The 11,499-nt window shown below is 46.1% G+C and overlaps 5 non-coding genes across 5 annotated transcripts; all 5 read right to left on the reverse strand.

Annotated features, from left to right (window-relative positions):
• Window positions 1-514: 514 nt before the first annotated feature.
• LOC130319476 (U2 spliceosomal RNA) lies at window positions 515-705 on the reverse strand. The gene has a single exon (XR_008865652.1). It is a non-coding gene; the product is annotated as a U2 spliceosomal RNA (small nuclear RNA).
• A 2,086-nt stretch (window positions 706-2,791) lies between these two features.
• Window positions 2,792-2,982, reverse strand: LOC130319477 (U2 spliceosomal RNA). Its single transcript, XR_008865653.1, has one exon. It is a non-coding gene; the product is annotated as a U2 spliceosomal RNA (small nuclear RNA).
• Window positions 2,983-5,064: 2,082 nt separating this feature from the next.
• LOC130319478 (U2 spliceosomal RNA) lies at window positions 5,065-5,255 on the reverse strand. The gene has a single exon (XR_008865654.1). It is a non-coding gene; the product is annotated as a U2 spliceosomal RNA (small nuclear RNA).
• A 2,090-nt stretch (window positions 5,256-7,345) lies between these two features.
• On the reverse strand, window positions 7,346-7,536 carry LOC130319480 (U2 spliceosomal RNA). The gene has a single exon (XR_008865655.1). It is a non-coding gene; the product is annotated as a U2 spliceosomal RNA (small nuclear RNA).
• A 2,103-nt stretch (window positions 7,537-9,639) lies between these two features.
• LOC130319481 (U2 spliceosomal RNA) lies at window positions 9,640-9,830 on the reverse strand. The gene has a single exon (XR_008865656.1). It is a non-coding gene; the product is annotated as a U2 spliceosomal RNA (small nuclear RNA).
• Between the last annotated feature and the right edge of the window lie 1,669 nt (window positions 9,831-11,499).

The raw sequence follows: 11,499 nt of genomic DNA on the forward strand, positions 1-11,499 counted from the left end.
TGTACAGCAATGACACACCTGTGTGAACAGCCAGGAGACCCCCCCCCCCCCATGTTATGTTACATAGTTACATAGTTAGTACGGTCGAAAAAAGACATATGTCCATCAAGTTCAACCAGGGAATTAAGGGGTAGGGGTGTGGCGCGATATTGGGGAAGGGATGAGATTTTATATTTCTTCATAAGCATTAATCTTATTTTGTCAATTAGGAACATTCAGCACCCACCCGCTATCAAGGCAGCTGCCTATCATGTCATGCCCTACCTGCACAGGTGTGCTGGCTACTCAAATGATCCAATTAAGGAGGCCATTTAGTCAGCAGCAGCAGAAGTCCTGTGCCTGGACGCTCCAACAGCGGCCAGACACAAGCAGAAGCAGAAGCAGCAGAAGCAGCAGCAGCACCACCTTTTGTTTTTTGGCTGCAGCAGCAGCAAGGCCCACAGGGCTGGCTAGCTGGCTAGCCAGCAAGCAGGTAGCAATGAAAGTAGGAATCTTTCTTTTTAACCCTGTAAGGGGGTGGTGCACTGTACCCGAAGATACTGCCATATCGGGTCAATGCATAGGGCGACGGAAGCAAGCTTCGAAATCGGCCCCCGTTCTCAAAAATCCATTTAATATATGGTCCCCAGATAGGGGACGTATCAGATATTAAACTGATAAGAACAGATACTACACTTGATCTTAGCCAAAAGGCCGAGAAGCGATAACCGTGAAAGGGGCGGGCCCAACAAGGTGCCCTTCATGGGCACTATCACTGCTTGCTGTCAGGGAGGCTGCCAGACAATTTTCCATGCACACTCTGGGCTGGGGGGCAGTCAACCACCAGTACACACAGCAGAACCTAAACCCATACCATTATTGCTAAGCAGCAAGACAGGGGCCCATTGCACTCCCACGGGGCCTTTTTAAATGCAATCCATAACCCGGATTTGCCAGGAACCCTTCTTACTCCTCCTACTTGCATGTGACACTGGGCTTAGGATCTGCATAGGAAACACACACACAAGCACACCTTTGTTGCCTGCAGATGCCTCCTTGGCTGTCCCCAAACGGTATCAAACCAACACCCACGGGAAGCTGTAAGCATAGAGGACATGCCTGCACCCCATTGGACTTACCTGTGTGGGTTAAATCCGGGTTATTTGACAACCTATGGCGGTGATGGTTCTGCTCAGGCAGAGCAGTGCTGATGCTCCTCATAAAGCTGTCGCTGCTGTGAAGGTTCTAGGTGACATCACAAATCCCTATGGTTACATACACAACAAAGCTGGGTTGTTGTTGTTTACACTCTGCAAGGCCTGTGGAAGTGAGTGACATCATAGCACTGTAGTTCTGAGGGTTCTAGATGGATGCAACAATCTCCTGTTGCTTCTATGAAGGCCATAATAGACGACATCACCAAACAGCTCCATAGTCACATACACAGCAAAGGAGAGATGTTGTTTACACCTAGTGATGTCAGTGGTATTGAGTGACATCACAGCACAGTGCTAAGGCTCCTGGGCCTGGACACAGCAGCGGCTGTAATATCTCAACGGAGAATACGTTTATATATATGTGTGTGTGTGCGCGTATATATATATATATATATATATATATATATATATATATATATATATCTCCGCCGAAATCACTTTTAAACCCATTTCCACCTTTTTTTCCCTTCTCTTCCTCTTACTTTTTTTTCACGTTTTTTTACGTTTTTCTCCTTTTCGCCTCTTTTCTGGGCGTATTATTCTTCTTTTTCTTCTTTTTTTTCGTCTAATGCATACCCCATCAGTGCAGCAATGCTTATTCAATACCGCCAGCAGATGGAGACACTGGGGGATAATTTTCTAAGGATTTATACTGATTTTTCCTGTCTGAATTTGTCGCACAGAAAGTTGCAGGCCAAATATGTGTGACATTTCTGCGACTTTAGCTTCTAGAGCATTTTTACAACATTATACATAGGTGCTGAATACATAAAAAGCGACTGTTCAGCGACAGACAAGTCGCATCGGCTGAAAGTAGGCCAGAATGTCAGTCCATGTTGGAGCAGGTTTAGATACAGTCTAAAGTATAGATCTCAAAGTCTGTGCACAGAATTTAGCAAGGGCCTCGCACCTTCTGATGCATCAGGTAGGTGCACAATAGCATAGCCTAACCCTCTGTACTTTGGTCTATATTGATGCGGGACATAGACAGCCAGCTGATGACCAATCCATTAGTGCAATGGATGGCTGGAAGCATTTGTCTTTGCCTTTGCAATACCACAGAAGCAATGCATGGTCAATGTACAGCAATGACACACCTGTGTGAACAGCCAGGAGACCCCCCCCCCCCCCCATGTTATGTTACATAGTTACATAGTTAGTACGGTCGAAAAAAGACATATGTCCATCAAGTTCAACCAGGGAATTAAGGGGTAGGGGTGTGGCGCGATATTGGGGAAGGGATGAGATTTTATATTTCTTCATAAGCATTAATCTTATTTTGTCAATTAGGAACATTCAGCACCCACCCGCTATCAAGGCAGCTGCCTATCATGTCATGCCCTACCTGCACAGGTGTGCTGGCTACTCAAATGATCCAATTAAGGAGGCCATTTAGTCAGCAGCAGCAGAAGTCCTGTGCCTGGACGCTCCAACAGCGGCCAGACACAAGCAGAAGCAGAAGCAGCAGAAGCAGCAGCAGCACCACCTTTTGTTTTTTGGCTGCAGCAGCAGCAAGGCCCACAGGGCTGGCTAGCTGGCTAGCCAGCAAGCAGGTAGCAATGAAAGTAGGAATCTTTCTTTTTAACCCTGTAAGGGGGTGGTGCACTGTACCCGAAGATACTGCCATATCGGGTCAATGCATAGGGCGACGGAAGCAAGCTTCGAAATCGGCCCCCGTTCTCAAAAATCCATTTAATATATGGTCCCCAGATAGGGGACGTATCAGATATTAAACTGATAAGAACAGATACTACACTTGATCTTAGCCAAAAGGCCGAGAAGCGATAACCGTGAAAGGGGCGGGCCCAACAAGGTGCCCTTCATGGGCACTATCACTGCTTGCTGTCAGGGAGGCTGCCAGACAATTTTCCATGCACACTCTGGGCTGGGGGGCAGTCAACCACCAGTACACACAGCAGAACCTAAACCCATACCATTATTGCTAAGCAGCAAGACAGGGGCCCATTGCACTCCCACGGGGCCTTTTTAAATGCAATCCATAACCCGGATTTGCCAGGAACCCTTCTTACTCCTCCTACTTGCATGTGACACTGGGCTTAGGATCTGCATAGGAAACACACACACAAGCACACACCTACCTTTGTTGCCTGCAGATGCCTCCTTGGCTGTCCCCAAACGGTATCAAACCAACACCCACGGGAAGCTGTAAGCATAGAGGACATGCCTGCACCCCATTGGACTTACCTGTGTGGGTTAAATCCGGGTTATTTGACAACCTATGGCGGTGATGGTTCTGCTCAGGCAGAGCAGTGCTGATGCTCCTCATAAAGCTGTCGCTGCTGTGAAGGTTCTAGGTGACATCACAAATCCCTATGGTTACATACACAACAAAGCTGGGTTGTTGTTGTTTACACTCTGCAAGGCCTGTGGAAGTGAGTGACATCATAGCACTGTAGTTCTGAGGGTTCTAGATGGATGCAACAATCTCCTGTTGCTTCTATGAAGGCCATAATAGACGACATCACCAAACAGCTCCATAGTCACATACACAGCAAAGGAGAGATGTTGTTTACACCTAGTGATGTCAGTGGTATTGAGTGACATCACAGCACAGTGCTAAGGCTCCTGGGCCTGGACACAGCAGCGGCTGCAATATCTCAACGGAGAATACGTTTATATATATGTGTGTGTGTGCGCATATATATATATATATATATATATATATATATATATATTCTCCGCCGAAATCACTTTTAAACCCATTTCCACCTTTTTTTCCCTTCTCTTCCTCTTACTTTTTTTTCACGTTTTTTTACGTTTTTCTCCTTTTCGCCTCTTTTCTGGGCGTATTATTCTTCTTTTTCTTCTTTTTTTTCGTCTAATGCATACCCCATCAGTGCAGCAATGCTTATTCAATACCGCCAGCAGATGGAGACACTGGGGGATAATTTTCTAAGGATTTATACTGATTTTTCCTGTCTGAATTTGTCGCACAGAAAGTTGCAGGCCAAATATGTGTGACATTTCTGCGACTTTAGCTTCTAGAGCATTTTTACAACATTATACATAGGTGCTGAATACATAAAAAGCGACTGTTCAGCGACAGACAAGTCGCATCGGCTGAAAGTAGGCCAGAATGTCAGTCCATGTTGGAGCAGGTTTAGATACAGTCTAAAGTATAGATCTCAAAGTCTGTGCACAGAATTTAGCAAGGGCCTCGCACCTTCTGATGCATCAGGTAGGTGCACAATAGCATAGCCTAACCCTCTGTACTTTGGTCTATATTGATGCGGGACATAGACAGCCAGCTGATGACCAATCCATTAGTGCAATGGATGGCTGGAAGCATTTGTCTTTGCCTTTGCAATACCACAGAAGCAATGCATGGTCAATGTACAGCAATGACACACCTGTGTGAACAGCCAGGAGACCCCCCCCCCCCCCATGTTATGTTACATAGTTACATAGTTAGTACGGTCGAAAAAAGACATATGTCCATCAAGTTCAACCAGGGAATTAAGGGGTAGGGGTGTGGCGCGATATTGGGGAAGGGATGAGATTTTATATTTCTTCATAAGCATTAATCTTATTTTGTCAATTAGGAACATTCAGCACCCACCCGCTATCAAGGCAGCTGCCTATCATGTCATGCCCTACCTGCACAGGTGTGCTGGCTACTCAAATGATCCAATTAAGGAGGCCATTTAGTCAGCAGCAGCAGAAGTCCTGTGCCTGGACGCTCCAACAGCGGCCAGACACAAGCAGAAGCAGAAGCAGCAGAAGCAGCAGCAGCACCACCTTTTGTTTTTTGGCTGCAGCAGCAGCAAGGCCCACAGGGCTGGCTAGCTGGCTAGCCAGCAAGCAGGTAGCAATGAAAGTAGGAATCTTTCTTTTTAACCCTGTAAGGGGGTGGTGCACTGTACCCGAAGATACTGCCATATCGGGTCAATGCATAGGGCGACGGAAGCAAGCTTCGAAATCGGCCCCCGTTCTCAAAAATCCATTTAATATATGGTCCCCAGATAGGGGACGTATCAGATATTAAACTGATAAGAACAGATACTACACTTGATCTTAGCCAAAAGGCCGAGAAGCGATAACCGTGAAAGGGGCGGGCCCAACAAGGTGCCCTTCATGGGCACTATCACTGCTTGCTGTCAGGGAGGCTGCCAGACAATTTTCCATGCACACTCTGGGCTGGGGGGCAGTCAACCACCAGTACACACAGCAGAACCTAAACCCATACCATTATTGCTAAGCAGCAAGACAGGGGCCCATTGCACTCCCACGGGGCCTTTTTAAATGCAATCCATAACCCGGATTTGCCAGGAACCCTTCTTACTCCTCCTACTTGCATGTGACACTGGGCTTAGGATCTGCATAGGAAACACACACACAAGCACACACCTACCTTTGTTGCCTGCAGATGCCTCCTTGGCTGTCCCCAAACGGTATCAAACCAACACCCACGGGAAGCTGTAAGCATAGAGGACATGCCTGCACCCCATTGGACTTACCTGTGTGGGTTAAATCCGGGTTATTTGACAACCTATGGCGGTGATGGTTCTGCTCAGGCAGAGCAGTGCTGATGCTCCTCATAAAGCTGTCGCTGCTGTGAAGGTTCTAGGTGACATCACAAATCCCTATGGTTACATACACAACAAAGCTGGGTTGTTGTTGTTTACACTCTGCAAGGCCTGTGGAAGTGAGTGACATCATAGCACTGTAGTTCTGAGGGTTCTAGATGGATGCAACAATCTCCTGTTGCTTCTATGAAGGCCATAATAGACGACATCACCAAACAGCTCCATAGTCACATACACAGCAAAGGAGAGATGTTGTTTACACCTAGTGATGTCAGTGGTATTGAGTGACATCACAGCACAGTGCTAAGGCTCCTGGGCCTGGACACAGCAGCGGCTGCAATATCTCAACGGAGAATACGTTTATATATATGTGTGTGTGTGCGCGTATATATATATATATATATATATATATATATATATATATATATATTCTCCGCCGAAATCACTTTTAAACCCATTTCCACCTTTTTTTCCCTTCTCTTCCTCTTACTTTTTTTTCACGTTTTTTTACGTTTTTCTCCTTTTCGCCTCTTTTCTGGGCGTATTATTCTTCTTTTTCTTCTTTTTTTTCGTCTAATGCATACCCCATCAGTGCAGCAATGCTTATTCAATACCGCCAGCAGATGGAGACACTGGGGGATAATTTTCTAAGGATTTATACTGATTTTTCCTGTCTGAATTTGTCGCACAGAAAGTTGCAGGCCAAATATGTGTGACATTTCTGCGACTTTAGCTTCTAGAGCATTTTTACAACATTATACATAGGTGCTGAATACATAAAAAGCGACTGTTCAGCGACAGACAAGTCGCATCGGCTGAAAGTAGGCCAGAATGTCAGTCCATGTTGGAGCAGGTTTAGATACAGTCTAAAGTATAGATCTCAAAGTCTGTGCACAGAATTTAGCAAGGGCCTCGCACCTTCTGATGCATCAGGTAGGTGCACAATAGCATAGCCTAACCCTCTGTACTTTGGTCTATATTGATGCGGGACATAGACAGCCAGCTGATGACCAATCCATTAGTGCAATGGATGGCTGGAAGCATTTGTCTTTGCCTTTGCAATACCACAAAAGCAATGCATGGTCAATGTACAGCAATGACACACCTGTGTGAACAGCCAGGAGACCCCCCCCCCCCCCATGTTATGTTACATAGTTACATAGTTAGTACGGTCGAAAAAAGACATATGTCCATCAAGTTCAACCAGGGAATTAAGGGGTAGGGGTGTGGCGCGATATTGGGGAAGGGATGAGATTTTATATTTCTTCATAAGCATTAATCTTATTTTGTCAATTAGGAACATTCAGCACCCACCCGCTATCAAGGCAGCTGCCTATCATGTCATGCCCTACCTGCACAGGTGTGCTGGCTACTCAAATGATCCAATTAAGGAGGCCATTTAGTCAGCAGCAGCAGAAGTCCTGTGCCTGGACGCTCCAACAGCGGCCAGACACAAGCAGAAGCAGAAGCAGCAGAAGCAGCAGCAGCACCACCTTTTGTTTTTTGGCTGCAGCAGCAGCAAGGCCCACAGGGCTGGCTAGCTGGCTAGCCAGCAAGCAGGTAGCAATGAAAGTAGGAATCTTTCTTTTTAACCCTGTAAGGGGGTGGTGCACTGTACCCGAAGATACTGCCATATCGGGTCAATGCATAGGGCGACGGAAGCAAGCTTCGAAATCGGCCCCCGTTCTCAAAAATCCATTTAATATATGGTCCCCAGATAGGGGACGTATCAGATATTAAACTGATAAGAACAGATACTACACTTGATCTTAGCCAAAAGGCCGAGAAGCGATAACCGTGAAAGGGGCGGGCCCAACAAGGTGCCCTTCATGGGCACTATCACTGCTTGCTGTCAGGGAGGCTGCCAGACAATTTTCCATGCACACTCTGGGCTGGGGGGCAGTCAACCACCAGTACACACAGCAGAACCTAAACCCATACCATTATTGCTAAGCAGCAAGACAGGGGCCCATTGCACTCCCACGGGGCCTTTTTAAATGCAATCCATAACCCGGATTTGCCAGGAACCCTTCTTACTCCTCCTACTTGCATGTGACACTGGGCTTAGGATCTGCATAGGAAACACACACACAAGCACACACCTACCTTTGTTGCCTGCAGATGCCTCCTTGGCTGTCCCCAAACGGTATCAAACCAACACCCACGGGAAGCTGTAAGCATAGAGGACATGCCTGCACCCCATTGGACTTACCTGTGTGGGTTAAATCCGGGTTATTTGACAACCTATGGCGGTGATGGTTCTGCTCAGGCAGAGCAGTGCTGATGCTCCTCATAAAGCTGTCGCTGCTGTGAAGGTTCTAGGTGACATCACAAATCCCTATGGTTACATACACAACAAAGCTGGGTTGTTGTTGTTGTTTACACTCTGCAAGGCCTGTGGAAGTGAGTGACATCATAGCACTGTAGTTCTGAGGGTTCTAGATGGATGCAACAATCTCCTGTTGCTTCTATGAAGGCCATAATAGACGACATCACCAAACAGCTCCATAGTCACATACACAGCAAAGGAGAGATGTTGTTTACACCTAGTGATGTCAGTGGTATTGAGTGACATCACAGCACAGTGCTAAGGCTCCTGGGCCTGGACACAGCAGCGGCTGCAATATCTCAACGGAGAATACGTTTATATATATGTGTGTGTGTGCGCGTATATATATATATATATATATATATATATATATATATATATATTTCTCCGCCGAAATCACTTTTAAACCCATTTCCACCTTTTTTTCCCTTCTCTTCCTCTTACTTTTTTTTCACGTTTTTTTACGTTTTTCTCCTTTTCGCCTCTTTTCTGGGCGTATTATTCTTCTTTTTCTTCTTTTTTTTCGTCTAATGCATACCCCATCAGTGCAGCAATGCTTATTCAATACCGCCAGCAGATGGAGACACTGGGGGATAATTTTCTAAGGATTTATACTGATTTTTCCTGTCTGAATTTGTCGCACAGAAAGTTGCAGGCCAAATATGTGTGACATTTCTGCGACTTTAGCTTCTAGAGCATTTTTACAACATTATACATAGGTGCTGAATACATAAAAAGCGACTGTTCAGCGACAGACAAGTCGCATCGGCTGAAAGTAGGCCAGAATGTCAGTCCATGTTGGAGCAGGTTTAGATACAGTCTAAAGTATAGATCTCAAAGTCTGTGCACAGAATTTAGCAAGGGCCTCGCACCTTCTGATGCATCAGGTAGGTGCACAATAGCATAGCAGCATAGCCTAACCCTCTGTACTTTGGTCTATATTGATGCGGGACATAGACAGCCAGCTGATGACCAATCCATTAGTGCAATGGATGGCTGGAAGCATTTGTCTTTGCCTTTGCAATACCACAGAAGCAATGCATGGTCAATGTACAGCAATGACACACCTGTGTGAACAGCCAGGAGACCCCCCCCCCCCCCCCCATGTTATGTTACATAGTTACATAGTTAGTACGGTCGAAAAAAGACATATGTCCATCAAGTTCAACCAGGGAATTAAGGGGTAGGGGTGTGGCGCGATATTGGGGAAGGGATGAGATTTTATATTTCTTCATAAGCATTAATCTTATTTTGTCAATTAGGAACATTCAGCACCCACCCGCTATCAAGGCAGCTGCCTATCATGTCATGCCCTACCTGCACAGGTGTGCTGGCTACTCAAATGATCCAATTAAGGAGGCCATTTAGTCAGCAGCAGCAGAAGTCCTGTGCCTGGACGCTCCAACAGCGGCCAGACACAAGCAGAAGCAGAAGCAGCAGAAGCAGCAGCAGCACCACCTTTTGTTTTTTGGCTGCAGCAGCAGCAAGGCCCACAGGGCTGGCTAGCTGGCTAGCCAGCAAGCAGGTAGCAATGAAAGTAGGAATCTTTCTTTTTAACCCTGTAAGGGGGTGGTGCACTGTACCCGAAGATACTGCCATATCGGGTCAATGCATAGGGCGACGGAAGCAAGCTTCGAAATCGGCCCCCGTTCTCAAAAATCCATTTAATATATGGTCCCCAGATAGGGGACGTATCAGATATTAAACTGATAAGAACAGATACTACACTTGATCTTAGCCAAAAGGCCGAGAAGCGATAACCGTGAAAGGGGCGGGCCCAACAAGGTGCCCTTCATGGGCACTATCACTGCTTGCTGTCAGGGAGGCTGCCAGACAATTTTCCATGCACACTCTGGGCTGGGGGGCAGTCAACCACCAGTACACACAGCAGAACCTAAACCCATACCATTATTGCTAAGCAGCAAGACAGGGGCCCATTGCACTCCCACGGGGCCTTTTTAAATGCAATCCATAACCCGGATTTGCCAGGAACCCTTCTTACTCCTCCTACTTGCATGTGACACTGGGCTTAGGATCTGCATAGGAAACACACACACAAGCACACACCTACCTTTGTTGCCTGCAGATGCCTCCTTGGCTGTCCCCAAACGGTATCAAACCAACACCCACGGGAAGCTGTAAGCATAGAGGACATGCCTGCACCCCATTGGACTTACCTGTGTGGGTTAAATCCGGGTTATTTGACAACCTATGGCGGTGATGGTTCTGCTCAGGCAGAGCAGTGCTGATGCTCCTCATAAAGCTGTCGCTGCTGTGAAGGTTCTAGGTGACATCACAAATCCCTATGGTTACATACACAACAAAGCTGGGTTGTTGTTGTTTACACTCTGCAAGGCCTGTGGAAGTGAGTGACATCATAGCACTGTAGTTCTGAGGGTTCTAGATGGATGCAACAATCTCCTGTTGCTTCTATGAAGGCCATAATAGACGACATCACCAAACAGCTCCATAGTCACATACACAGCAAAGGAGAGATGTTGTTTACACCTAGTGATGTCAGTGGTATTGAGTGACATCACAGCACAGTGCTAAGGCTCCTGGGCCTGGACACAGCAGCGGCTGCAATATCTCAACGGAGAATACGTTTATATATATGTGTGTGTGTGCGCGTATATATATATATATATATATATATATATATATATATATATATATATATTTCTCCGCCGAAATCACTTTTAAACCCATTTCCACCTTTTTTTCCCTTCTCTTCCTCTTACTTTTTTTTCACGTTTTTTTACGTTTTTCTCCTTTTCGCCTCTTTTCTGGGCGTATTATTCTTCTTTTTCTTCTTTTTTTTCGTCTAATGCATACCCCATCAGTGCAGCAATGCTTATTCAATACCGCCAGCAGATGGAGACACTGGGGGATAATTTTCTAAGGATTTATACTGATTTTTCCTGTCTGAATTTGTCGCACAGAAAGTTGCAGGCCAAATATGTGTGACATTTCTGCGACTTTAGCTTCTAGAGCATTTTTACAACATTATACATAGGTGCTGAATACATAAAAAGCGACTGTTCAGCGACAGACAAGTCGCATCGGCTGAAAGTAGGCCAGAATGTCAGTCCATGTTGGAGCAGGTTTAGATACAGTCTAAAGTATAGATCTCAAAGTCTGTGCACAGAATTTAGCAAGGGCCTCGCACCTTCTGATGCATCAGGTAGGTGCACAATAGCATAGCCTAACCCTCTGTACTTTGGTCTATATTGATGCGGGACATAGACAGCCAGCTGATGACCAATCCATTAGTGCAATGGATGGCTGGAAGCATTTGTCTTTGCCTTTGCAATACCACAGAAGCAATGCATGGTCAATGTACAGCAATGACACACCTGTGTGAACAGCCAGGAGACCCCCCCCCCCCCCCCCATGTTATGTTACATAGTTACATAGTTAGTACGGT

Source organism: Hyla sarda, unplaced genomic scaffold, assembly GCF_029499605.1.
Source record: "Hyla sarda isolate aHylSar1 unplaced genomic scaffold, aHylSar1.hap1 scaffold_2134, whole genome shotgun sequence".
Classification (NCBI taxonomy): Eukaryota; Metazoa; Chordata; class Amphibia; order Anura; family Hylidae; genus Hyla; species Hyla sarda.